Source organism: Rhineura floridana, chromosome 1 (assembly GCF_030035675.1).
Source record: "Rhineura floridana isolate rRhiFlo1 chromosome 1, rRhiFlo1.hap2, whole genome shotgun sequence".
Taxonomy (NCBI): domain Eukaryota; kingdom Metazoa; phylum Chordata; class Lepidosauria; order Squamata; family Rhineuridae; genus Rhineura; species Rhineura floridana.
In genome coordinates this window covers 38,849,881-38,877,877 of record NC_084480.1, presented here as the reverse complement: position 1 = coordinate 38,877,877, position 27,997 = coordinate 38,849,881, and the positions used below count along the sequence as shown (strand labels likewise).

General features: G+C 43.0%; 1 protein-coding gene across 11 annotated transcripts in view; it reads left to right on the top strand.

The window, feature by feature from the left end:
• Positions 1-27,997, top strand: part of PDE4D (phosphodiesterase 4D) — a 1,048,840-nt gene that overhangs the window by 116,444 nt on the left and 904,399 nt on the right. Inside the window, exon 1 of one of the 11 annotated variants that reach the window (XM_061618472.1) lies at positions 20,508-20,524. The exons of 8 other annotated variants lie outside the window; for them this stretch is intronic. The gene's annotated coding sequence lies outside the window, so the exon portion shown is untranslated. Of the gene's footprint in view, positions 1-20,507; positions 20,525-21,822; positions 21,898-27,997 lie in introns of those variants that run through there. 2 more of the 11 variants (XM_061618443.1, XM_061618462.1) reach the window with 2 other exon arrangements.

The window sequence follows — 27,997 nt, the reverse complement described above, 5'->3', positions numbered from 1 at the left end:
TTTTGGAATTCTTGGTGTCAGTTTGCAGACTTGGTTACCTCGCTCTTCACCCCTGACTCTAGATCAGCCTTTCCCAACCAGTGTGCCTCCAGATGTTGTTGGTCCACAATTCCCATCTTTCCTGACCATTGGCAATGCTGGCTGAGGCTGATGGGAGTTGTGGTCCAACAACATCTGGAGGCACACTGGTTGGGAAAGGCTGGTCTAGATCATGTATGAATGTCAAACAGCAGTGGTCATCACAGGGCCCAGCACTAAATGGTGCTGAATCCCTGAAACTGCAGCCATATACTTCCGTTTTTATTACTGTTAGGAGGCTGTACACTGTGGTCACTTCCTGCCCCCCCTCCCAAGTAGCTGATGTCCCCATAGGAGCATCAGTGGTGACCAGGGAGTTTCTCTTTTACCTCCTACCTTGCAGTGCCTCCCCATCTTTTCTCAGGTAGCAGCGGGTATGCAATTCCTTGGCACTCCTCATGTGTTCTGAAAGGGTAACCCTGTTGAGCCCCAACTCCCCCAGGAGGAGCAGGGAGAGGAGTCGGTCGAGCCCCAGCTTCCCCAGATAGATCAGGGAGAGGAGCCAGAGGTGGATGAGGTTTTCGAGAGCATTGAGGGAGGGGGTGAAGTCGACAGCCCACCAGTTCCCATGGACAGTCCTCCTGTCAACGCAGAGCTTGCTCCACCTACAAGCGCCCCAACAGAGCCGTTGGGGGACGACCTTATGCATGCGCCAACTCCAACCCTCCAAGACTCCCCGCCTGGCACTTCAAATGCTTCCCCATCCCCTGTAGGCACCTAGCGAGCCTGCACTTTCAGATGAGCTGGTGGAGGCTCACCCCCCCCCGCACTGTGCGAGACGCCACAAGAAGTGGGTTGGTGAGAAGGTGGAACTTCAAAGGAGTCAGTGATTACGGGCGAAGACCTTTCCTATTTAAGGCGGCACCCCTCTGATTGGGGTGCTGAGTCAACTTACTCCACACGCTGCAGAGCATGCTTAAGTAGTCTAGTTAGGGTCAGTAGTGAGTCAGCATAGAGAGGTCTATGAAGCGCACTGTTTTCGATGTAACCCTTACTCTAATAAAGCAAGAATTAATTCCAGTCTTGCCTCCATTTCGTCTCTCGGACTCTGGGCAGGACAAACCCTTTGTAGCATGGAGCTGTGCATGCTGACCCCATCCCTCCATCGCTGACCTTACCACATTCAGCGGCAAGTTCTGAAAGGGGTTTGTAAACACATTTGCTTACAACCCCCCAGCAATCGGGAACATGCTATGCAGAGATAAACCTGCAGTTACCACTGAGTGTAGGCTGCTAAACAGGAATCTGCAGCCAGTCATAGCTCCCTAATGAGGGGATCTCCATAAGGTCACAGCAGAGGCTCTCCATGGTTTCAGGCAGAGGTCTCTCCCAGCCCTACCTGGAGATGCCAGGGATTGAACCTGGGACCTTCTGCATGCAAAGTAGATGCTGTACCACTGAGCTATGGTTTAGTATTTTGCTGGGAACTTGATTGCATGGTCCTATATTGCAACATCTACATAATGCCATGGTTGTTAGTCTTACCATTGCCCCAGTATTGGCCTAATAAACTGGCATGCAGAGAGTAGATGGGACCAAGTAATGGGTGTTCATCTGATGTTTCAAACTGTGACTCTGCGTCATTCTTAAAGAGGTCTTTTTTATGCTTGAACACATCCTTTTCTCTTCAGGGTGTTGCTTTGCAGATTAGTTTAGTCCTGGATTTGGGAAGCTTCTCCATCCCTGTTTTCCACTAATCCAAAGTGATTGCTTATGAGCACCACTTATGTCTCCCAACAGATGTATAATTAGGGATTGCAGATTGATTTTCAAACTGGAAAGTGTTCAGCTTAATTAAAATATTCAGGTCAGCTATGTGCAAAAGAAATACTTTTTCCCCTCTCTGCCCCTCTGTTCGAGAATGGAGTGTAGAGGGACCATTATGTAGGAAGTCTTACGCTTTTGATGACAGCGACTCCTATGAAGGATAGGGCAGTCTATGGTGAAGGTACTGCCACTTCCTAGACTTGCACCAGCCTGGGAAAAAAGGGCACAGGGGCAGCTTGTTCTTTTTCTTTGCTGCTGCAGTCCCCTCCCCCCAATTTCTCTCTCATTGACTGCAAAGGGTGGGGGGGAATTAACTATGCCAGCTCCAGGGCTGGCATAGTTTTATAGCTGTTTTGCTGCATGTTGGTGGGAGAAGAGGACTTTGGATCAAATTGATCCAAGGCTTCCCCAGTTCACCTCTGATCCACCACCTTTTCCTTCCCTACCACCGTCAGGGCACCAACCGTGAAGTTTGCTGCTTCCACAACAAGGGGATCTCTGGTAAAGAACCGTTTTCTCCAACCATGGATCTTCCTATGCAACTGCAGAGAGGTAGTTCCACAGCATATTATGGCCCCTCAGCTGCCCTCCCTGGGAGTTTAGGATTGCTTCTGAGAAGGTTCTTCCAGCTTTTTGTCCATGACCAGCACCTTGTGAAGGAGAAGAAGCTGAGTAAGTGAGCTGGACACTAAGAAGCTCGCTTGGAAGAAAGGGTCTGGAGGAGACAGAGAGGCTTATTATAGCTGCATTTCCAACCCATTTTCTTCCTTGTCATTTGCTGGGTCATAGCTTCTGCTGTACTAGAGCTCTCTGCAGGGTCAGAGGAGGTCTCCCTAGGGTCAGGATCAGGCAAGATCCTGCCACAGTTATACCTTAGCATTTTCAAGCCTCTATCTCCACCTGACTTGAGCAGAAAATGCAAGTTGTGCTGAGGTGTGTAGTGCTTTTGCAATAGATTAACATTATCCCTGTTTAGTTAAAAAGCCTATCTCCCTAGAGACTGACATAAACATGTGTGAATTATGATTTTAAATGTGGAGCTTGTTGTGAAATCCCAGTAATTTGACCAGTATAGGCTGTTCTAGTGAAAGTGCCTTAATTCATTTGTGTCTGCAGTTCTCAAGATAAAGAAATGCTCAGTTTTTGTCTGCAAATTTTGTTTAATTGCATGTGGTTATTTAGAAATGGCCATTGACAATTGGAAATGTACTCTAGTGCACTAGAGTGGACATCTCCCATTAGTTTTGTTTCCTTTTAAAAAATAGCACATATTTCCACAGCCAGTCAACCTTCCCAGATCAATCATCTAGGGAAAGGATATTTATTTAAAACATGTATAACCCTGCCTACGTCTATCAGGCCCTCTTGGCAGCTTACAGACATTAAAATATTCTGACCATAAAAGCCAACTCATTGGTTAGAAATCTAATCAAAATATCTAAAAGAGTCAGCAGAGAATGCATCATCCATAAAATGCATACTTTAAAAAGTCTTTCTGTTATATTTTCATATACAGTTATGTTCCATCAGCACAAGAATTTCTCCTTGGCGCTACACTGAATACAAGCTATTGGGGTTTTCAGTCTGCTTAGTTGAATTGATCAGCAATTTAAAAGCTAGTTCAAGGTGATTTATCTACAATAAACTAGTAAGCATTGAACTAGACATTATGGGTGCAATAAAACATGGTTGCTCCTCTTCAAGGGTGGCTTTTGAAGAGCAGAAGAGAGGTGATTTTTGCCATTTCCTCCTTCCCACTGCAACTTTTTACACCCCCAAAATGTGTCCAGGGGGTTGGGGAACCTTCCAGAATAGCATGGGTGATGGTGATGGGACTGCACGAGGAACAGGAGAAAATCAGCCCCCTTTTCTTGCATTAGTGGATGACTCCATTGGATCAAAAGCCATTCTGCAAGAGGAACAGAATCATTTGATTTCACCCTGAGGGAATCATCATTGTAGGTTCACCAGCCATGTGTTCTATTTTCATAAGGACAGGGGTAAAAGGTATGTGCAGGGGAGAATCAGGAGGCAGAGGTGTGTGCTTAACACTTCCCCTACCCACTGATTGTCCTCTGCACATGCCTCGCAGCTGGCTTTCTCGCAGCTTGGTTGTGAGACTGGAAGAAGCCTGACTACACGGGGAAATGACCTAGGTGGTGGAAAGATTAAGAAGACCACACTGCTGATTCCACCCTGTAATGGGCCAGCCCAAATATTAGCTTAAAATGTGCATAAATTATTGCTGAAATAGTTTCCATTTGCTTATATTTGCTTATGATTGCTTAGCCTATAGCTTAGTGATACATAAGTTGCAAAACAGCCAAAGAGTAAGCAAAGTTTGTTTTACAAAATGGGCTTTTTCCTTTCTGAACAAAGCAACGTTTTACTATGAGGCAAAGTACAAAGCGATAATGAAGTCCAGGCAATCAGCCAACACTCTGGTTGTTTCAACAAGGAAACCCCTTATATGGTAACATTAAACAAACTAGTTGTTGATATAAATTACCCTAGGTGCACCTGGATAACAACTTGGAGAAGGTGGCATGTAGAGGCTCAGTGAAAAGGCGGCAACTCATAAGGCCACGGGAACATGTCCCCTCTTTAATACAAAAGTGTATAAAAGGCCAGGTGTTATAGCACTCATTGCCCTCTACTCTGACTAGAGTGGGGGTCAAAGAGAAAGCAGGAGAGCCATCCATCTATTCCAACCATGACATCTAATGGGTGATGTTTTATGACATGTATTTCCATGTATGTAACTTTGGCTCTGTAATATGACTTTGAGTTTAACTCAGTCTTTCATCTATTGTGACCTATTTTAACTATCCCTTATACTTTGATGTTAAATGGATATCCAGCAAATTCTTTCTTGCTGATATATATACTGTATTTCTATTTTTCTGTTTCTGCAGTGTGGGCTAAGGCCACCTAGAATGCATTTTATGGGTTGTAGTGTGCAAGATATGAGCATATATTATAAAGATTATTCTGCTGTCTGAAGTCTACCTCCTAAATAAAAAATTTCTGGTACCTCCCAAGAATTCTTGAGTGAGGTCTCTGCTATCCTCCACCTATATTGACGACTGCTGTTGATAACCTGTGAGCTTAGGTGAACTAACATTTGACATACAAGAACTCTAAGCAGGGAGAAAGCAAGAACCCCCAACTCTGTGCATTCACAAGAAGAGGGGCGGCCTCGCAGGTTTCACCCCCTGCAAATCCCCCTCCCCATCCTAGCACTGGTGTTTAATGCATTTTTTCCCCTGTCATGTTGGGGAAGAAAATGTTTGCTGATATGGTATCTAGTTCTGCCTTAAGGTGCTTGCCAGTTATGGAATTCTGTGTTTTACATGACATGCAATCCATATTTTCACCTCAAGTGGATGTCACAAATAATTTGACTGATTTGCATTCACATTTCACACATTGTCCTAGTTGGATTCTGAATTCAGATAACTGAAAATTTTGGACTTCTAGCAGGAAGAAGGATGATGCAGCAATGAAACTCTGTGGGTCTGATTCCTATGAAATCTAATACAGGATCGCTGTTTTAATTGGCTTGTACATTTATTTATTTATTATTTATTTATTACATTTAAATTGCTATGATGAAACCAGCTTGTTTGGCCAGGCAAAGAGGCTCTTACTTTACTGCAATGAGCTGTAAAATGGTCATTTCAATCTCCATTCTTAAATCAGAATATTTAAAAGGCATTTTAGAATGTCAAGTCTCCAAGAATGAGCCTTAAACAATATATGAGATAGCAGAGTGCTGTCTTTCACCATTTATTTCCCAATATCTGTCCCGCTGCCAGATGAATTCCTTTTTTTTTTTACTATTTATTCAAGCTCTTCTCTTGACACTTTTGTCAATATACTGATACTCTTTAAGAGACTTCTTTATTATTTTTCTTCGCTGTAAACTCAATTACCTTTTAAATTTTTAACTGGCACTAAAGCAGTACATGAAGCATGTCAATGAATACAAAGTAACTCTTTTCATGCCTTAATGGTTCTTCTGGAAGTCTGTGCAGATGCTGGAGCATCAACAATGACCTGTGCCTTACTGCTTTGTGACCACATAACTGTACCTTAAGGTATCCCCGCGGGACTATTTCCAGGATGAGTTGGCACCCACAATAGTAGCTCCAGAACTGATAATTTTGCGATTACATTTTATTATATGCAACAGAGCCCCCTGCTATCAAGCTACAGCCTCTAAGGTAACCATATATAAATAACTGTTACACTTCATTTTGCCTTTTTAAATGGCTTTTTAGATTATTTCTTGGGAAAACATGATTTTGAGTAGCTTTATAATTGCATGTCAGATCATGCCAAACAGATTCTGTTTTTGACTGGAATTAACTCACTCTTTTTCAAAAACGAGCTTGCATTTGGTTTTGGTTTTGGTTTTCCAGAGCAGGAATTGAACAGGATTTGTAGGGAACAAATAGGAGAGTAGGTCAGTAGTACAGATGTAAGAAGGGATCATTTTCCATTCTGCCCTGTGTTTGTCCCATGCAGCATTGTTTTCATTCTACTGTAGGTAACCTGCAAGAGAACCCCTGCAGCTATCCGCTGTTGTGAATTATGTAAATTAATTATATACAGTAATTATGTAATGTGTTTATTTATTTATTAAATTTATATCCCACCCTTCATCCCAGAAGGAACCCAGTGTGGGAAACAAAAACACTAAAAGCACTTTAAAACATCTTAAAAAACAGAAGACTCTAAAACAATTAAAACAAAACATCTTTAAAAACATCTTTTAAAAAAAGCTTTAAAAACACCTTTAAAAGCAATTCTAATATAGATGCTGACTGGGATAAGGTCTCTACTTAAAGTCTTGTTGAAAGAGAAAGGTCTTCAGTAGGCGCCAAAAAGGTATCAGAAATGGCATCTGTCTAATATTTAAGGGGAGGGTATTCCAATGTGTCAGTGCCACAACACTAAAGGTCTGCTTCCTGTGTTGTGCGGAATGGACCTCCTAATAAGATGGCATCTGCGCTTCCTGTTTTGTGTAGAATGGAGGCCCTCACCTACAGAGCGCAGTGACTGACTGTTATTACGTTATTCCACCCCATTCATGTCAATGCAAAGGAAGCACAATGCAAATATAGAAAAAGAAAAAGAAAAAAAGAAATCAATTGCATGCCATTGGACTGAAAGCAACAACAGTGAATACTGATTGTATTCACTGGATTGATTTCCATTCTGCACATGGGATGAATATGTGAACACCTGCACATTCTACTTCCATTTCCATCAGAACTCTTCAACATCCCTTTCCTTCACTAAAGAATCTTTGTATATGTCCACTTGTGTGCCTAATGAGGTAAAGAAGTAAGAATATAAGGAGAGCCCTGCAGGATCAGGCTAAAGACCCATCCAGGCTAGCATTTTGTGTGAATCCTACAAGCAGGACACGAGTGCAATAGGCCTCTCCTACTTATGATCCACAGGAACTGATATTCAGAGGCATCCTGTTCTGATGCCAGAGGTACTATACAGCCCTCATGACCATTACTCATTGATAGCCTTATCTACCATGAATTTGTCTAATCCACTTTTAAAGCTGTCTGACTTGGAAGCCATCACTACATCCCGTGGAAGCAAATTCCATAAATGAGATGGTGCTTAGGTGTCATACACGTGCATCTGCAAAAGAGTCATCCCTCTTCTTCCCTTCCCCGGTTCATACGTTCATCCTAGCCAGCACTGGAGCAATAGCATGATAACCTCCAGGATGAGGCAGGGCTTCCAAGCAAACATCTGTTTGTGTGTGATTTCTTCCTCCTTTTGAAGGGAATAAAGTTCACTGACGGAGCTGCTTCACAATCAACTATTTGTGTGGAGATCCTAGCTCATGTTGAAGTTTATGTTCCTATGGAAGGGAAGAGGCTTACTCCACTGGCTCTCAATCAATATATTCACTGGATCTTTATTCCTTCACTTCCCAAGTGATAACCAATCTGTGCACATAATTTTCTTTTGATTTTAAAAAATGCATACCTTTTGAGTTGTTGCTTAACTGTTCCCATTTCATAAATGCTATTTGCATTTTTGAAACATTTTTGAAATCTAGATGCAGGTTTGAAATAATTTTTGAGAATGGATAGATGAAATATAACAATAGACCAATCAGCCCCCTCTCCCCATTCCCTCTGCTATATTTTTTTCCATCTTCTTTCAGGGTGTCTTCTTCTCAGGCAAAAATCCTACAATTGACAAAATACACAGCTATGAACATCCTGTTCTTTCAAGTACAGATGGTTGCATGAGAAGCTGAACTTAGGTAGTTTTTACATTTTCTGTAACAGGATATGACTGTTCGTCAAGGTGATTCCCCTTGACATTGTTTGGCAAGTTTCTATATAATCAGAGTGATTCAACCAACAGGTTTCATTCCAGGATAGATGAATTCAGTGACTTATGGGACTAGGCATGGCTTATCCATGTGGTACATTCTGGAGCATCATTGTGGGCATGACCTCTGATCTTCTTGTTTTACTCATCGTCCATTCTGTTTTCTCATTTTTCATTTGTGTCTTTAACTTCCTATTGATTATAGGGCCAGAATCATGGTCCTACACTATGAGGGTGAGTTAGATGAATGAATCACATCCACTATTATAATGAGAGATCATGGGGGCAATCAATTCTACAGCTTTTAGTTAGAAAATTGTTCAACAGACTGATTTGAAACTTGGCAGTGTAGAAGAGGTAGGTTTGAGGATGGCCCATGGGGTAGAGAGCCAGAGTTCCTCATCAAACATATTATTTGTTCAAAATAAGCCATTTCTTATCCTCTCTACCCCAAATTTGGCATGGGCCATCCTACTTCTTCTACACTGCCAAGTTTCAAATTCACTAACAGGCAAAAACTCTTGTGGTTTAAGAATGTACCTATAGCCAACAGATATTTCTATCAAACTTTAAAAAGCAGGGAAATTGGACAGCTATAGTGAATGCACCAGGGGAGCAGGAGACCTGACCTCATCTCTGAGATATTGGACTGCCCTACAAATTGGTCAAACTGCAAACACCATTTGGGTTGGTCTTTCACAGTCCAATCCATTTCCTATGTAGCTTGGAAGAATTTGGTAACATGTGGCTCTGAGCATATGGTGAGTGGTGGCAATACCTGCCATCTCCAAACATGGAGAATTATATTTGTGTATGTTTGTTGGTGTTCTTACTTTGCTTCTTTCCTGTGTTACTAATGTTTCTACAGAGAATCTAAACTAGAAAATTATATTTCCCTCATTATTCACCCTAGAAATCTGTGTCAAATCTGTTTTTATTAATTTCAATGCCTTTTTATTGGTCACTGTCATATGATGGTGAAGACAGCCTTTTGTGTTTCAAACTGGAAGTATGCTCTATTTCTATTTTGGGTGCATTAACAATTGAATCTTCAATTGTAGTCTGATGTAAAATTAGACTAATTACAATATGTTACTACTTAAACAATGAACCTAGCTGTTGGGAAAAACAAACTTGGCCTGCCCAAGATGCAAATTTTCAACCTGCTATGCTTAAACCATTCCACTTAAGGAAAGGTGGGCATGGTCAACTAACAACACAGAGCACACCTAGAAGTTTGCTAAAATATATTTCACCTCCCACGGTTTTATCTTGTGCAAACTGAATCACTCCTCATGTCCATTGGAAACTATTCTGCAGAATAGTCAGTGCCATTATTCCACAATTGTTTTTGGAGTTTTTTTGCAGTGTTGCTGTACTTCACATATTCACAGAAACAGAAGCAAAAGAGAATGATTTAACTTCACTAAAATTGCAAAGTAAATCATACATATTTAAAGTGACTATCTGAACTATATCAACTGTCTTAATATTGTTCCTTCTTCCCTGCTAAAACAAGATCAGCACAGTACATGTCTTGTTTCTATTATTTGGGCTGATTGCAGATGTCGCCACCACTCACCATATGCTCAGAGGCACATGTTACCAAATTCTTCCAAGCTACACGGGAAGTGGATTGGACTGTGAAAGACCAACCCAAATTGTGCTTGCATTTTGACAAATTTGTAGGGCAGTGCAATATCTCAGAGAAGAGGTCAGGCCTCCTGCTCCCCTGGTGCATTCACTATAGCTGCCCAATTTCCCTGCTTTTTAAAGTTTGATAGAAATATCTGTGGGCTTTAGGTACATTCTTAAACCGCAAGGTTTTTTGCCTATTAGTGAATTTCCCTGCTTTTCAATCCGGGAGGTAAGAAATGGGATCCTATACAAGCTTGCTGAAAATGGATGGATCATCTGCATGCTTATTGAGTTCAGTGGGATTTACTCCCCTGCAATCATGCTTAGGATAGGTGAAACTGACCACAGGGGTTGGGGAGGGGAGGAGGAGGAAGAGGAGGGAGGAGAGGAAAGGCAGAGGGGAAGACTGGGATGGGAGCAGGCAGGAAGGGGAGGGGAGGAAAGGGACAGGTTTGATCATTTGCATGTTTATTGAGTTCAGTGGGATTTACTCCCATGCAATCATGCTTAGGATAGGTTAAACTGAACGGGGGGGAGGGAGGGCTGGAGTGTGCAAGGGAGGAGGAAGAACGAAGAGGGGGGGAGGAAGGGAGAGGAGAGGGGAAGGAGGGGAAAAGCAGGTCTGATCATTTGCATGCTTATTGAGTTCAATGGGATTTATTCCTCTGCAATCATAGTTAGGATAGGTAAAACTGACCATGGGGGAGGAGGAGGGGAAAGGGGAAGGAGCATATTGGAGGGGGCAAAGGAAGGGGGAGGGGAGGGCAAGTTTGATCATTTGCATGGTATTCATGCTTATTGAGTTCAATGGTATTCATGCTTATTGAGTTCAATGGTATTTACTTCTGTGCAATCATGCTTAAGATAGGTAAAACTGACCATGGGGAGGGGGAAGGGAAGGGGAGGAGGAGGAAGGGGAAGGAGGGGATTGGAAGGAGATGGGGAGGGAGGGGCAAAGGAAGGGTGAGGGAAGGGGCAAGAGGGAGGGGATAGGAGGGAGAAGGGAGGGTGGGTTTGATCTAGGGTTGCCAGGCTCAGGGTCTGAGAATGATTCTGTATCTTTAAAAGAGAAAATTCAGCCCAGTACATGTTTTCTTGCAACACCATAATGGGAAAAACCACAAGTTGAAATTCTCCCTTCCCCCTGCACATGATACAGAAGACCTCTTGGAGGCTGGGCCTGGCAACCCTAGTTTGATCATTTGCATACTTTTTGAGTTCAATGGGATTTATTTCTGTGCAATCATGTTTGAAAATGGAAATGGACTGCCTTCAAGTCAACCAAACTTTGAATAGGGTTTTCATGGTAAATGGTATTCAGAGGTGGTTTTACCATTGCCTTCCTCTGAGACTGAGAGGCAGTGACTGGCCCAAGGTCACCCAGTGAGCTTTATGGCTGTGTGGGGATTTGACCCTGGTCTCCCAGGTCCTAGTCCAACACTGACCTGGGGGAGGGGTGGGGAGGGGGAGGGAAGGAGATTGGCTTGCTGGGTACTTTTCTTTCCAAAAGGAAAACATTGTGAACAGTATCATTGCTTTTCAGCGTTTCCCTCACTTTTTTATTCTACAGCAGGCACATGTAGCCTCCCAGCCAAATTTAAACCAAAGCTGTCCCTGGCCACATCCACACCAGACCTTTATTTCATTTTGCACAGTCATGGGTTCTCTCAAAGAATCCTGGGACGTGTAGTTAGTGAAGGGTGCTGAGAGTTCCTAGGAGATGCCCTGATCCCCTCACAGACCTTCAATCAGAGTGGCTGACTGTTAACCATTCTGTCAGGGGAATAGGAGTCTCCTCTCAGCACCCTTCACAAATGACACTTCCCAGGATTCTCTGAGGGAAGCCATGACTGTTTCACGTGAAATCAAAGTCTGGTGTGGGTGTGGCCCCCTGATTAGCCAAGCCCAGCAGCTGTGAGGCTTTTAGAACACTGACAGTTGGTTCTTACTGAGCATGCCCCGCGTTATCATAGGCTTCCAGCCAAAATTTCTTAAATTAATTAAAAATCAGCCAGGCATTTTTTAACTTTTCAATTGCGGAAGATGAAGGTCAGAGTATGGGGCAAGGTCAGTATTAGGATTACAGGTACTCTGTGAATATGGCTGGTTTTTAATGAATTTCAACAGATTATGAGAACTCTCAGAGAAAAAAGTCCAAAAGGGCTCTGGGTTTTTTTCTCTCTTTTTAGAATTTGAACTCTCTATTCTCTCTGGCTGTTTTGTGTATCGCCATGAAAATTGACAGGGTTGTTAAGCAAGCGTTTCTGAGTTCAGGACTATAAGTTTTATAAGGTTTTGTTTTGAAATGAGCTTATGGGAAGCATCAGAATGGCATGGGGTTATTTTCAATTTAACATTGCAGAATGTGAAAAATTCACACTGGCTATAGTATACAGCCACTCTCGTGGCTGTCTAATCAGCATTTTATGTGGCCAGTGTTACTCAACAGGAATTCATAAGGGTGTCCCTCCTCTCATTCCAACCCTGTGTGAGATAAGGTGCAGTAGAGGGGGAGGGGCTAAATGAAACCCCTTGAGGCTGAGCTGTAGCATTTTGGCTGGACCCAATACCAGCACCAGCAACTTCCTACATGGGGAGTAAGGATGGTTGTTGAGAGTCAGAGAAATTTGGGGGTGGGTGGGGTGGGTGGAGGTGAGAAGGTTGTTCTCCCTCCTTTGAGGGAAAAGGGAAGAAGGAGGTGCTGAAGGACATTAGAGAGAAATATAATAGATTGTTATTTTTTTCAAAAAGTAAACTGAAGTGAATGTAACAGAAAGGATGCGAAAAATGGCAGATTGATGCGAGGGGTTAAAAAGCAAGTGTGAAAGGAGAAATTACAGGAGATGAGTAAAATAGAGAGGCAAGGGGGAAAGGGAAAATATCAAATAAAAAAACCCTGTACTTAGAACTTCTGGATTAACAGAGTCTTCCTAAAATGGGAACTGAGTCAGAATACCTCCACAGCAGAAATTCTACACTAAGCTACCATACAAGATTTTTGTTTCAGAATTACAAAAGTAGCAAAACCCCTATGTAGTTGATGTACAGAAGGAGTAAGAAGAAATGCTTTACCTGTGGCTATCCTTGACACAGCGGGGGGGGGCACTAGATGATTTTCAAAGTCCCTTCCAACTCTTCCCATTCTATGTGGATGGCATTGGTTGCCAGTTGGGTACTTGTAATGTGGAACTGTAGTTTCAGTTGCAGGATAGTTGCCCTTGCATAGACTCCATGTGCCTATTCCTGTGAACAGACAAATTGGGGACTAAAGCCCACCCCTCTGCCTCTGGCAGACATCCAACTCCAAAGGGCTTAGCCTCTAGTTTGAGTGAATAGCTTGCTTGCTGTTCTTCCCTGACCCATTGTGCTTTGCCTTGCTCCCAGGGCTTCCTCTCCCAAATTGGCAGGAGCTGGATCTGACATCCTTATTAAGCAGCTGCAGGCTACAATGTTGCAGCATCCGGCCACCCTAGAACCACATTTTATGCAGAGAACGGCATTGTCCTTGCTACCGGATAGCTTGCGACTTGAGAGAACAGAACAGGTCTTTTGCAAAAGCAATTTGCTGAATAGGTCTCAACAATCTCTGCATTTATCATGGAACTGTGCAAAGGCAGCAAGAAGGTTTACTTCGGAAGAATGAGGTCTCCAAAGAGGAACGTGGTGATCGGAGCTTGAGCATTCCACACTGAAGCCTCACATGTTATTGCAAACCACTTTCCCTTTCTTAATTCCACATTGTGTAGGAGTGTTTGTGTATTTGCTTTTTGGAGGGGGAAAGAAACTAATTACGTCTGCTGTCAATTGCTTCCCAATTAGTGGTGAGGAAAACCTTCTGAAACAATGGCTTGACCTACAAGCTGTGTCGATAGGGATTATTTCCTTCATTATGTGACATTGGCACAGAAATTGAAAGTGAAGGACGTTGGCCCAATAAACCATGTCTGCTATGGGGAGGGTTGTGTTGTTTAATGCTTGCAGCTTCAAGTGGCGCTCTTATTTACCAGCAATATAACTAAGGCAAACTACATGTGAACCATCCCAGCAATTAGCAATTGTATGGATGAATTTTAAAAAAGAAATTGCAGGTTCAATGGGTAGGTGGGTTGATAGGGAGTCTATTCTGGATCAGGACCTTGCCACGGGGGTTGGAAAGTTTTAGTCCTTTGCCCCCAGCATAATCCCAATCCAAGCCAGGGCTCCTGCACCTGCTATTGCATTGGAAATAAAACTCCCTCTGGAGTGAATGGGAGTGTTTTCCCCCAGTGCAAATTGCAGCTGTGGAAGGCCCAATCTGCATTGGAACCACAGCAAAGGGGGAGGGGGAATTGATCCTATGTCCCCATTCCAGTGTTGCAAATCTGACCTGGACCTCTGCACCTTCAATTAACTTTTAAAAAGGCCTTCATGCCGTTGCTAAGTGTATGTGTGGCATCTCATCTAGTTTAATCCTAAAACTCGAGGGATGAGCAGGCGAGAAGCGCTACCCAAAAAACTTCAGAAAAGCTTCACTGCAATAACTGATATCATCTTGCATTAAGTCTTTGGAAGACTTAATGACTTTTAACAATGTTAAAAGAATGTAACAACGCATTGTGTTTGGGACCTGGCTCACTTCTGGCATTGTAACCATATTAAGAGAAGGCTGCATAAATTGCTAAGGGGGTGACCTTTGCTGCCTTGGCCCACTTTCATTTCATCTTCATGTAAACAACAGAACTGGTTTATGTGTGAATGGGCCAGACTTGTGAATGTGCCAGCTTCTGGCCTGCAAGTGATTGAGTGGGAGAGTGAAAGGGGAGGACATAAAGCAGTAGCCAAGATGCAGAACAGCAAATGAAGATCAGAGGGGCCAGAAGCAAGTACATAGCTCAGGTCAGGTATTTTATTTTATTTTTTAAAGTATTTATATAGTGCCAGCAGGGCCGGCTCCAAAGGGTGGTCAGGTGGGGCCCCTTCCCTCCACTTCCACGATCTGCAGCAGGATCACTGCCGCGGATCGCACAGCGAGAGCTCCAGAGCCCCCGCCATTCCCTTGCTTCTTCAACCTACCTTTCTCAACTATTGTGCGGTTGCGTGGGCAGCACTGCCCTTAACCAAGATGTTCACCGAGTTTCCCTAAGGGGCTGAAGGCTCTGCTGCCATCTTGGCTGATGGCACGCATGCATGCTATGCGTGCGCATCCCTGCCATGAGCCAAGATAGTGGCAGAGCCTTCAGCCCCTTAGGGAAACCTCAGCCGCCATCTTGGTTAAGGGCAGCGCTGTGCATGCAGCCGCACAACAGCCAAGAAAAGTAGGTTGAAGAAGCAAGGGAATGGCAGGGACTCCAGAGCTCTCGCCATGCGATCCGCGGCAGTGATCCTGTCGTTAATCACAGAAGGAGAGTGCTGGGGCCCGGGGCAGATTTGTGCCCAAGAGCCCTGGCATGTCTGGGGCCAGCCCTTAGTGCCAGGGCTGGTCTTAGGGGTGGGCAAGTTGGGTGGTTGCCTGGAATGGAGCTGAAGGAGCACCAAGCTCAGTTTGGTGGCTGTGTTTTTTAATGTACTTGCTGCAGTGAGCTTGGGTGGTGAAAAAAAAGGTGTCCTCCTTTATGTCTGGGCTGCAATAGAGCTAAGAATGGTCAGATGGGCTTATGATTGGCCCAGGCTAAATAGCCCTGGTTACAGAGTTTGTTGTAAGGAGAGAAGGAACAGGGAAGGCTTTAAGGAGAGATCCTGTGGCAGAAGAGGCGGCCTGTTCTTGTCACAGAAAGAACTCCAGGCCCTCTGGGGAAAGAGTTAAAGTAGGAAGGGAGGGAGTGATTGCCATCTAAGATTTCCAGGCAAGATGCCACTTGAGTGTAATTTTCTGTGGCAGTTACCACAGGGAAAGGAAAGGGATAGAACGGCTGCAGTGGCAAAAGTCTCCCCAGTAGGGCCATACCACAGAGAAGGAAGAAGAACAGGAAGAGGAGGTGAGACACAACTTGGCAAGAGATAGGCTGCAAGCTGCAGTGGGTGAATATCCCCTTAATTCTGACCCCCACAACTGGAATTAAGCGGATTTTTCACTCACCCTAGCCTGCATCTTGTCACTTGCTCACAGTGTGGTGCCACCTCCTCTCATTCCTTCTCTTCAGTCTGGCCCTAGTCTGAGAGGGATTTTTTGCTGCAGCTGCCACTTTATCCTTCCACCTGGGGAGGGCCCCTTCTCTCCTGCCTCCTCCTCCTCTGTGATGCCGCTGGTGAGCAGGGCGGATTGGATCAGTAGGGGGCAAATCCCATCCCTAAACCTGATCCCTATTCCCTTATATCTATGAAAGAAAAAATGAAGCACGTCTATCATTTTGCTTGATCCCAGGGCAAGGAGGAGCCACAGGTGAGAATTCTCACATGTAATACATGCATACAAGAATTGCTGCCCTGAGCTCCTACTGGGAGGAAGGCAGGATATAAATCTAATAAATAAATAAATCTCACATATGGCCCCCAACTTTGTACACACATGCATGGGTCCTTGTAGGGGGCATCAGCAGGGCCCCCAATATCACACCTGCAATGGGCCCCATAAACCCTCTGGGTGGTCCTGCAAGGCGCTCTTCATTCAGGGTGCTATTTATCCTAGGGCTAGCCTTGCACAGTGCAGATGTGGTCTCAGTTGGGAGTGAGTTCCACAAGACTGGGCTCACAATACTGAATGCATGGTCAGGATCAAAAGGCAGCAGTGCACAGGAATGGAAAGAACAGGAGTCTCTAGGGCAGTTCAGTTCTACTCATTTCTGCTGCAATTTGTGATTAAAAAAAAAACTCTCATGAAAATTCACCAGCATATTAGTACAAATTTCTCCTAATAAACACACTTTTGTATGCAGTTTTGCCCAATATATTTATTTTTCCAACACAATTTTCCCCATATGCCATTATTGTATATTATTTTCAATTAACAACAACATTTTTGTCCCTCCCTTCCTCCCCATGAAGCCCAGGGCAGTGATAAAGTAATACAAACAACATATCTTTAAAACATCTTTAAGAAATTTGAATACAGATGCAGACTGGGAAAAAGGTCTCTACTTGAAAGGCTTATTGAAAGAGGAAGGTCTTCAGCAAGCCCTGAAAAGATAATAGAGGCAGCACCTATCAAATATTCATTAACAGGCAAAAAACCTTGCAGTTTAAGAACGTACCTATAGCCCACAGATATTTCCATCAAACTTTAAAAAGCAGGGAAATTAGGCAGCTATAGTGAATGCACCAGGGGAGCACAAGACCTGACCTCCTCTCTGAGATATTGTACTGCCCTACAAATTTGTCAAAATGCAAGCACAATTTGGGTTGGTCTTTCACAGTGCAATCCACTTCCTGTGTAGCTTGGAAGAATTTGATAACATGCCTCGGAGCATATGGTGAGTGGTGGCAACACCTGCCATCTCCAAAGATGGAAAATTACATTTTTGTATGTTTGTTGGTGTTCTTCTTTGCTTCTTTCCGGTGTTACAGTAGGGCCCCGCTTTACAGCGATTCGCTAATACAGCAGTCTCAATTAGATGCAATTAGACTAAAGCCCCACTCATACAGCGCTTGTTCCACTTTTGCAGCAGTTTTCAGGCATCGCACTCCATTCTATTCAATGGGTTCCGCTTTACAGCAGTTTTCGCTTTACAGCCGGGATCCAGAACGTAACCTGCTGTATGAGTGGGGCCCTACTGTACTATTGTTTCTACAGAGAATCTAATCTAGAAAATTTCATTTATCTCACTATTCATCCTAGAAATGTATTTTTATTAATTTCAAAGCCTTTTTATTGGTTGATGACATATGATGGTGAAGATAGCCTTTTTTGTTTCAAACTGGAGGTTATGCTCTATTTCAGGCACATTAACAGTTGAATCTGAAACTGCAGTTTGATGTAAAATCAGATGGATCACAATATGTTGCTACTTAAGCAATGACTCTGGCTGTTGGAAAAACAAACTTGGCCTGACCAAGATGCATGTTTTCAGCCTGCTATGTTTAAACCACTTTATTTAAGGAAAGGTGGGCATGGTCAATTAAAAACATAGAGCACTAGAATTTTGCTAGAATATATTTCACCTCCCACTGTTTTGCATCTTGTGCAAACTGAGATACTCCTGATGTCCACTGGAGACTATTCTGCAGTGCAATTATTCCACAATTATTTTGGAGTTTTTTAGTGTACATTTTGCAAAGTGTTGCTGTACTTCACATATTCACAGAAATAGAAGCAAAAGAAACATTTAGTACAGGCATGCCCCGCTTAACGTCGCTTCACTTAACGTCACCTCGCTATAACATACATGCTCCATATGCCTGTATTTCTCCAGAAACGCAGCACAGCAGCAGAGGCTTTAGCGCGCGGGGGTGGAAATAGATGCAATCACGCCACTGCAAATCAGCTGGGAGGTGCGATCGCGATCAGCTGAGAAGCGGAAGAGCAGCAGTAGAGGCTTTAGCGTGTGGCTTTGAGGCTCCACATGAAGGAGAGGTAAAAAACGTTTTACTGTAAAAGGTAGTGCTTCACTTTAAGGACATTTTCGGTTTATGTACTCGCTCTGGTCCCATTGAGTACATTAATGCAAGGTATTACTGTATAGGAAATTGCAAAGTAAATCGGACATATTTAAAGTGACCATCTGAACTATATCAACTGTCTTAATAATGTTGCTTCCTCCCTGCTAAAACAAGATCAGCACAGCGCACGTCTTCTTTCTATTATTTGGGCTGATTGCAGGTGTTGCCACCACTCACCATATGCTCAGAGGCACATGCTAACAAATTCTTCCAAGCTACACAGGAAGTTGTAGGGCAGTACAATATCTCAGAAAGGAAGTCAGGTCTTGTGCTTCCCTGGTGCATTCACTATAGCTGCCCAATTTCCCTGCTTTTTAAAGTTTGATAGAAATATCTGCTCATTATAGGTACATTCTTAAACCGCAAGGTTTTTTGCCTATTAGTGAATTTCTCTGCTTTTTAATCCAGGAGGCAAGAAATGGGATCCTGTGGAAGTTTGCTGGGAATGGATTGATCATTTGCATGTTTATTGAGTTCAGTGGGATTTACTCCCATTCAATCATGCTTAGGATAGGTAAAACTGACCAGGGGGAGGGAGAGAGGACTGGAGTGGGCAGAGGGGGAGGAAGAAAGAAGACAGAAGGAGGGGAGGAAGGGAAGGAAGAGGGGAAGGAGGGGAAAGGCATGTCTGACCATTGGCGTGTTTATTGAGTTCAATGGAATTACTATGCAATACTTCTATGCAATCATGGTTAGGATAGGTAAAACTGACCATGGGGGAGGGGAGAGGAGAAGGAACGAGAAAGGGAGGGGAGAAGAAGGGGGGATGGGGAAGGAGGGGATTGGAGTGGGGGGCAAAGGAAGGGGGAGGGGAGGGCAGGTTTGATCATTTGCATGCTTATTGAGTTCAATGGTATTTACTCCCATGCAATCATGCTTAAGAGAGGTAAAACTGACCATGGGGAGGAGGGGGGGAGGAGGGGGGAGGAGGAGGAGGAAGGAGGGAGGGGCAAAGGGAGGGGGAAGGGGCAAGAGAGAGGGGATAGGAGGGAGGAGAAGGGAGGGTGGGTTTGATCATTTCCATACTTTTTGAGTTCAATGGGATTTATTTCTGTGCAATCATGTTTAGGATAGGTGAAACTGACCTGGGGAAGGGGCAGGGAGGGGAGGAGGAGGGGGAGAGGAGGAGATTGGGTGGGTGGGCACTGGGCAGAGAGGAAACCCCTTTCCAACAGGAATACATTGTGAACAGTATCATTCTTTTTCAGGGTTTCCCCCACCTACTCTACAGCTGGCACATGTGGCCTCTTACCCAAACTTAAAACAAAGCTGTAACTGGCCACATCCACACCAGACCTTTATTTCATTTTGCACAGTCATGGGTTCTCCCAATGAATCCTGGGGAGGGAAGTTAGTGAAGGGTGCTGAGAGTTACCAGGAGATGCCCTGTTCCCCTCACACAGCATCAATCAGAGCGACTGACTGTTAAACCACTCTGGCCACTGGAGCTCTGTCAGTGGAATAGGAGTCTCCTCTCAGCACCCTTCACAAACTACATTTCCCAGGATTCTTTGGGGGAAGCCATGACTGTCTCAAGTGAAATAAAGTTCTGGTGAAGTCAGCTGTGAGTCGGGTTTTTAGAACACTGATAGTTGGTTCTTACTGAGCGTGCCCGACATTATCATTCAGTTCCATGTAAAATTTCTTAAATTAACTGAAAATCAGCCAGGCATTTTTTTAAATTTTCAACTGCAGAAGATGAAGGTCAGAGTATTGGACAGGTTAGTAACAGGAGTACAGGTACTCAGTGAACATGGCTGATTTTTAATTAATTTCAACAGATTATGAGAACTCTGACAGAAAAAAGTCCAGAAGAGGTCTGTTTTCCCCCCTCCTCTTTTTAGGCTTTGCACTCTCGATTCTCTCTGACTGTTTTGTGTATCGCCATGAAAATGCAGAGGGTTGTTAAGCTAGCATTTTTGAGTTCAGGACTATACATGTTGTAAGGTTTTGTTTTAAAATGAGCTTATGGGAAGCATCAGAATGGCCTGGGGGTATTTTCAGTTTAACATTGCGGAATGTGAAAAATCCATGCTGGCTAAAGTATACAGCCACTCTCGTGACTGTATAATTTAAGGGGAGGAAATTCCAAAGGGTAGGTGTCACAACACTAATGGCTGTATTCGTATATTGTGTAGAATAGGCCTCCCAATAAGACAGAATCTGCAGGATAATTTTAATGCATACTTTACCCTAGCAGTGCATTTTTGTACATGTTACTTGGCTGCAGAACTGCACTGCAAAATTTGGAGAAGTGTGAATTTTGAAGGATGCTGTTTCTATTAACATATTGTTTTAAAAATGCAGATTTAGTAGATTTGCCTTTAAATACAAAAATAATCAAATTTCTCCCCCATTCCTAGTTGCATCAGCCCTAAAATCAATAATGTCCACATTTGATGATTCTGTTTTTCTTGTTATTACCTTTTGCCTTACGTACTGTTTTAAGGGAAAAGGTTACAATCTCTCTAGCTATCTGTCATATTTATTAAAGTGTGTTCAGCTTTGGGACCAAAATATGGTCTCCTCCTCCTTCTCTTCCTTCTCTAGCAGTTTCAGAAATTCTGTGAGAAAGAAATCATAAATGCCTTTCAGGAGAACAATTTTTCAAGTCTCCCCCCCCCCCAGCCATTTTAAAACATCATTACCTTGATGCTCGTATCAGCAACTCCAGCAAGAAGATGCTTCTCATTACTAGCTCTCTAGATCCCAATAATATGTGCAGTAAAACAGCATGAAATTAAATTTCTTGCTAATTTTGCCAAACTGCTAGTGCAGAATAGGGGTAATCTGTAATAAAAATATGTAAATGCGGTATTGGTCTTCTGCACAAACAGCCTGCACGGGCTTTCTGCCTATTCCCTTCTCACCCTTTTTCACTGCAGTGTGTTGTTTCTTTGTTTGTAATGCAATTTGCTAACCGCCAGAACAACCACCAGAAGAACTGGCAATGTATTCAAATCTTGGTGTATTATGGTAAGTGAAAGCTGGACTGTTGTTGGTATTATTATGTTGCCTTTTTCCAAACTGAAAACTCCAAGTGACTTACAACATTAAAAAGTTATAAAAACAAGAATAAAAACATCCCAAAATACACAGACTACATAAAAACAAAATCCAGTTCTTCCCACCTGAATAAAAACAAACAGAAAATTAAACTCCAAAACCCTGGGTGAATAAAAATGTTTTTATCTGGTGCCTAAACAGGGCCTCTGACTAGGGTTGCCAGTTTCCTGGCCTGAGACTGATCCTGTATCTTTAGGAGAAGAGAAAGCCAGCCAAGTGCAGGTGTTCTTGCAACACTTTAATGGGAAAAACCACAAGGTGGAATTCTCCCTTCCCCCTGCATAACTTTTAAAGATACAGAAGACCTCTTGGAGGCCGGGCCCGACCTCCAAGGCTAAATCTAAAGGCCAGGAGACTAGAAGGAGAGACTCTCAAGGAGGAATTAACGAACATACCCTATAGGTAATAATGGCATGATACCCCTCCCAATTTTATCTTTGCAACAACCTTGTGAAGTAGGCTGGGTTGTGAGTTGATTCAGTCAAACTGCACAAGTTGTTTTTAGCTGCTCCTATTTTTTTTAATGTTTTTTATGTTTAAAATGTAAATGTACTGCCTTCAAGTCGATTCTGACTTATGGTGACCCTATGAATAGGGTTTTTAAATGTTATTTAATAATTATATGAAAATGTAGGGGGCCCAATCTATATAGAATGTGCTGGGTCCAGGAAATCCTGTTGGCACCACGTGCGTAAGGACAGACAGTGATGGGGCCAGGTGTGCCTCCTTTTAGGGACAAACACAATGAAGAGCCTTGTAGCTGCTTAAAGATGACATTATGGCATAAGCTTTAGTAGACTAGAGACACTTCATCAGATGCATGAAGGGTAATCCTCCTTTTCCAAGTAGGAGTGGGTGAATCTGTCATTTTCAGTTTCTCATTTTCCCACTATTAAGTTCAGTTCTCCATGTTTCCACAGCAGTTTGTGATTAAAAAAAAAAAAATCAAGTCCTCATGAAAATTCATCAGCATTTTGGTGCAAAAATTTTCCTAATATATGTGTGTTTGTATACAATTTCCCCTAATATACACAATTTTTGCAAAGGAATTTTCCCTAGTTGAATGCATTCTTGTATGTTATTTCCACAAATATATGTGTTTTTATGCACACTTTATTCCAGTATATGCATTTTTGTGCACATTACTTGGCCTGAAAATTACATTGCCAAATTTGGATAAGTATGAATTTCAAAGGATGGCTGAGTTTTGGTTCTCAGATTGTTTTGGAAAGTGCAAACTAGGTAATTTGCTTTTAAATGTGAATCACATTTCTCCCCAATCCCTAGTTGGCAGATATACATAAACAGAGGTGTATGCAAACACAATGCAGAGTCTGGAGTGAGAGGCAGGTTTAGTCCTCTCTCAAATGTCAAGATAGCAGAAAGTTTATTTTGTCCCATAGAACTATGGTCCCATAGAACTTAATGGCCATATTGGTTTCAAGCCTGTTCTTTTCATCTGCTGAGCCTTTTGTGGTAGTCCACTTAGCATCAGGGAGCTGGATCATGATTTGGCTAAATGTGGGGCTTACAGATTCCTACCCCCCCAATAATTTGAGCGTTCTTCCCGAGTTTGGTTTCTTAACCACAGAAGTAGGAGGTGATGGAACCTGTAAAAATGAATGTATCCTGTAGTTTTATCCCACCTGCTCTAAGAGCTCAGGCCAAATAAGAACAATTTAGGTTGCAGTTTCTGACCTGCGAGTAATCTCCATTGAACTCAATGGGGCTGAGTAGACCATGTATAGGATTGCACTATTAAAAACAGAAGCCCATTTTTATAAAGCAAAGTAAGACTGTCAATTAAAAACATGTTCTGTAACATTATTACATAAAATGGGTTTTAAAATCTCCTTTGCTTTCTTGTCTTTGCTTTCACCCTTCTTCCTGCCTCCCTCAATCTTCTGTTAGCCTCTTGAGGAGAATTTTGTTATTTAATATTCTGACTTTAAATATTTGACACTGTATTAGATTTCAAAGCACATAGTTCACGCTTTTAACTATAATATTGTTCGATAATACAGTGCCAGGGCTGAGTTGTAATAAACTGAAATTAATAAAATGTAGAAACCATTAAAAAATATTGCTCACGGCCTGCACTGGTTGAAACAACTTTGCCTGACATCTGTAAAAAGCTGAGAATATAAAATAAATTCTCTAAAACCTGCAAAGACATTGTCAGTCAATATGAAGAAAATATGAGCCCTCTGCTTTGGGTTACATCAGCAGTAAAATGGTCTTGTCTTAGGCTGAAGAGAGGTCTTTTTTTCTCTCCAGAGAAGGGGAAAAGGGGAAAACCCCAAAATGCTAGAAATATATATATAGATTATTTGTAATCCAAGCCCAATGCATTTCAGCCTGTGTGTATTTATAAAATGTAAGTGAAAATATTTTTTAATGTATGTTTTCATTTTATATGTTTATCAAAGTAATATGTCCCTGCCATTTTATTTACAGCCCCTGACGAAGGCCTAAATACACACAGGCTGAAACGCATTGGGCTTGGATTATGTAATATTTGCAAGATTTGAAATGAACTACAATTGCTGGTTAGAACAAACAAACTTTACTTCACGGTGTGTTGCTGCATAACCAAAAACTCTACTTTCGTTTTCCTATATTGGACCTTCTCCCAACTGATTCCCCCATACAATTACTTCTAATTCACTTGAGTTCCTACTCGCATTACAGATTACAAATAATATATCTATTTTTCTAGCATTTGGGGGTTCTCCCCTTCTTTTCCACTTCTCTGTAGATGCTAGCCACTTTTAGCTGTTCTTTTTTCTCTCTCCAACAGTTGAAAACACCTTCTCTGTCCTTTCTTACAATGACATGAAAACTGAAGAGGTTGATCATTGGGTTTTTCTAAAGCATGTTACAACAGCAAAATCCAACACAAACTACTCCAAGTATCTTTGCATACAACTATAAAGGGATGTGTGCTGCCTAACCCAGTGGTGTATTGCTTAAAGAGGTTCCATTTTTAGAAACGCATTGTTTCATTAAGTTCATTAGTAAGATAATGAGTAAATACAATGAAAGTCAACTGCAATAGACACAATAACTGTCAAATGTAAAATAGGTTTTAGATAGGGTTCCACCCCACACACACACACACTGACATTCCCTAGAAAACACTTGTACTTACGCACACTTCTCTTCAGGCATGATAAAATTAATATGTTAATGGTTTTCAATGCCACCCTTTTCTCTCTTAAAAGCTAAATTATGTGAAGGAAATATATGGTATTGAGTTGTCATGCTTTATAATATTTCTAAGTATTCCAATGAAAATAATTTGCAAGTAAAGCTTTGGATTTGTTTGAAGATTTAAACTTAGTAAAGGCACTTAATTTTTTTATTTATGATTTTCCAAAATACAAGCATACATTGCATATTTTAGATTCCAAAGTGCGTGTACGTTACATTGTTAACATGAAGAACAATAAGAACTGGTTAACCCCCCCCTCCTAAAAAGCTTTTCTGTTTTTAAAGTTTTATTTGTATTATAGTTCTTTTTCTATTTCATAGGTCATCTTAAAAGGTCAATCCATAACTGTCCATGTGTGGCTGGTGGATTGTTTGGGTGCATTCATATTGAATAAAGCAATACCAGCATTAATAAATTTGTCAGAGTCTGCTTGCTTTTTGTGTGGTTTTAGTCTCAGTAAGTTTTTCCATTAAAGCCATGTACCAAATCCTTTGCATCCATTGTTTCAAAGTAATATTATTTGTAGTTTTCCATTGGTAGGCTATTGTTTGGCATGCTGCCACAAGTAGGCTCCTTATGTTTCACATCTTTTTGTTCATCAACAAAGAATGTCAATAATGGCACTTTTGGATCGCTTTATTTCCCCCCCCCCCAGTTATTGTTCCCATCACTCTGAAAACCTGTTCCCAAAATTGTTTGACTTTGTGAACCCAGATGCAATCTGCTCCTGGGTCCAAGGTGGAGATATAATGAGACAAGAGACAATCATGGGGTAAACAAGGGCAGAATTTCTTTATTGATTACAGTGACATGAAATGTTTCGCATAGCATCAGTGCAGGATCCTGGCATCACATGGCCCTAATTGCTATGTGATGTGCCCCACCCCCCCAGGCCAGGTACTGGGGAGGAAAAAACCTAGGGGATTGACAGCGCCGCCCCTAGGCACCTGGAAGGGGGGCAGTTGCCCTGGGCCCTGCGCTTTGGAGGGCCCCATGCTTGGCAATGAGAAGCTGGGCTGTGGCGGGGTTTTTTCTTTTAAGACATGCAGTCTCACCAGCCGCTTTCCACTCTTGGGGAATCTCCCGCTCTTCGGCTGCGTGCCTGAGTGGTTTTTTCCCTCTTCACTCATCAGCTGTGAAGCGGGTGTGCGTGAGGCTTTTAAGTGGGAGGTTTGAATCCCCTGCCTGAGTGGCTTCCTTATGCTGCCTACCGCCCGCTCATCAGCTGTGCAGCGCGTTTACAGGCAGAGCTTGCCGGCTTATTCTGGGCGGGAGGTTTGAAAGAGAGAAAATGTGGGGGGGGCAACTATGCTTTTGCCCTGGGCCCCGCACAGGCTAAGGGAGGGCCTGGGGTTTAAATCCCCCCTCTTGGGATAAGGGTGAGAGGGGAGGGCAGATGCCTCCTCAGCGTGGACTGTTGTTGTGGAGACACTTGCCAACCGGGAATGTGGCCTCCCTGCTAGCCTCCTGAGCTGGAGCTTTGGGTATATGGCTGCATCCCACATCCCTTAAGGGGACCCCTGAAATGGGTAACTTGGGGGAAAACCCACCCCTATTACCTGAAAATGGATCCTGCCCTATGCCAACTCCCATGAATTAAGTTGTGAGAATGAAGAAGAAAAAGACAGCTTCTGCTGTGAGGAAGGTAAACATTCACAGAAATGACTAGTCATCCTGGGGTAAAATTTCTCCCCACCCGCATCAACTGGGAACTGACTAAGTCCATAGCAGGAAACCAACACAACCCAAAACACCCAACCAAGCAGGGTGGGCAGGAAAGTCTTTGCATGGACTGGCTGCTGTAATCTCCTTTATATAGGCTGTGGGCGGACCAGACAGAAGCTAGTTTTTCATCTGGTCCACTTGCACACCCAACTCCCATGAGAACCATCCAGCCTGTTGGGTGACCCTGGCTAGAGCTCTGTCCCACCCACCAGCCTATTAGGCATTAGGGCTGCCTCCTGGCACACCGGTCCTCTGCTTCACCTGGGAGCCGCTGGGCCTGAAATTTGGTCCCAGGTAAGACCTGGGACCAGAACTTATCACAGCTCTATGTCCTGCCCAGAGCCCGACACAAGTGACGGAGGCGAGACTGGCAATAATTCTTGCTTTATTAGAGTCACGGTTACATCAAAAGCAGTGTGTTTCATAGACCTAACTAGGCTGGCTCACTACTGATGCTAACTATGCTAACTAAGCATTCTCTGCGGCATGTGGAGTAAGTTGACTCAGCATCTCAACTGGGGGGGTGCTGCCTTAAGTAGGGAAGGTCTTCTCCCATAATCTCCAACTCCTGCATGGTTCCACCTTCTGACTGTCCCGCTTCTTGCGTCATCTTGAGCAGGGCGAGGGGGCGCAAGCCCCCAACTGCTCACCAGACAGTAAAGGCTTGCTAGGTGCTGGCTCGACTTCAGGAAGCAGGGAATAAGTTGGCAGGGAAACGTTTGAAGGTCCAGGTGGGGATTCCTGGGGGGGGGGGTGGCGCACGAGAAAGATTGCTCCCAAACTGCTCTGGCGGAGTGCTTGCAGGTGGCAAGGAGCCTTCAGGTGGAACGGGGTATAGGTCACCTGAGGGATTGTCCAGGGAAACTAGAGGGCTGCTAATGCTCCCCCCTCCCTCAAAACTCTCAAAAGTCTAGTCCTCCTCTGCCCACTCTCCCTGATGTGCTTGGGATAGCTGGGGCTTAACACTCTACCACATATGGAAGAATGTCCCTAGATTATCACATCTCCTCCAGCAGTGTAAGCTAATTTGTGGATTAATAAAGTGGCATCTTATTTATTTTATTTATTTATTTAATTACATTTTTAGACCGCCCTATAGCAATAAGCTCCCAGGGCGGTGTACAGCATGGAGTGTTATGCCATTTGTGTACAATCTTAATATTGTTTCCTCTTATTTTTGCAGACATGAATTTGAAAGGGTATTTTTTACCCAAATTGAGCTCCAATCATTCTCTTCTATTTGATAATTTAAGTCTTCTTCCCAAATGTGCTTTAGAGTTTTTGAGGCATCAGACATCACCTCAGTCATGATTTTGTATATTGTGAATAATAATTTCTTAAGATACATAAATAAAATTCAATATTAAATGTTCCAGGGGTCAGGGTGGTCTAATAGCTTGATTGGATATTGTCAGATTGGCTGAGAAGTATATAATTTGGTGAATGGGTAACCAATCTGCTAACTTTAATTTCAGTTGTTCCCCAGTAAACAGAGTAATCCCTGCACATAAATGTTTTAGCCTATAAATACCTTTTTCTTCCCACTTCTTGAAAAGTCTACCC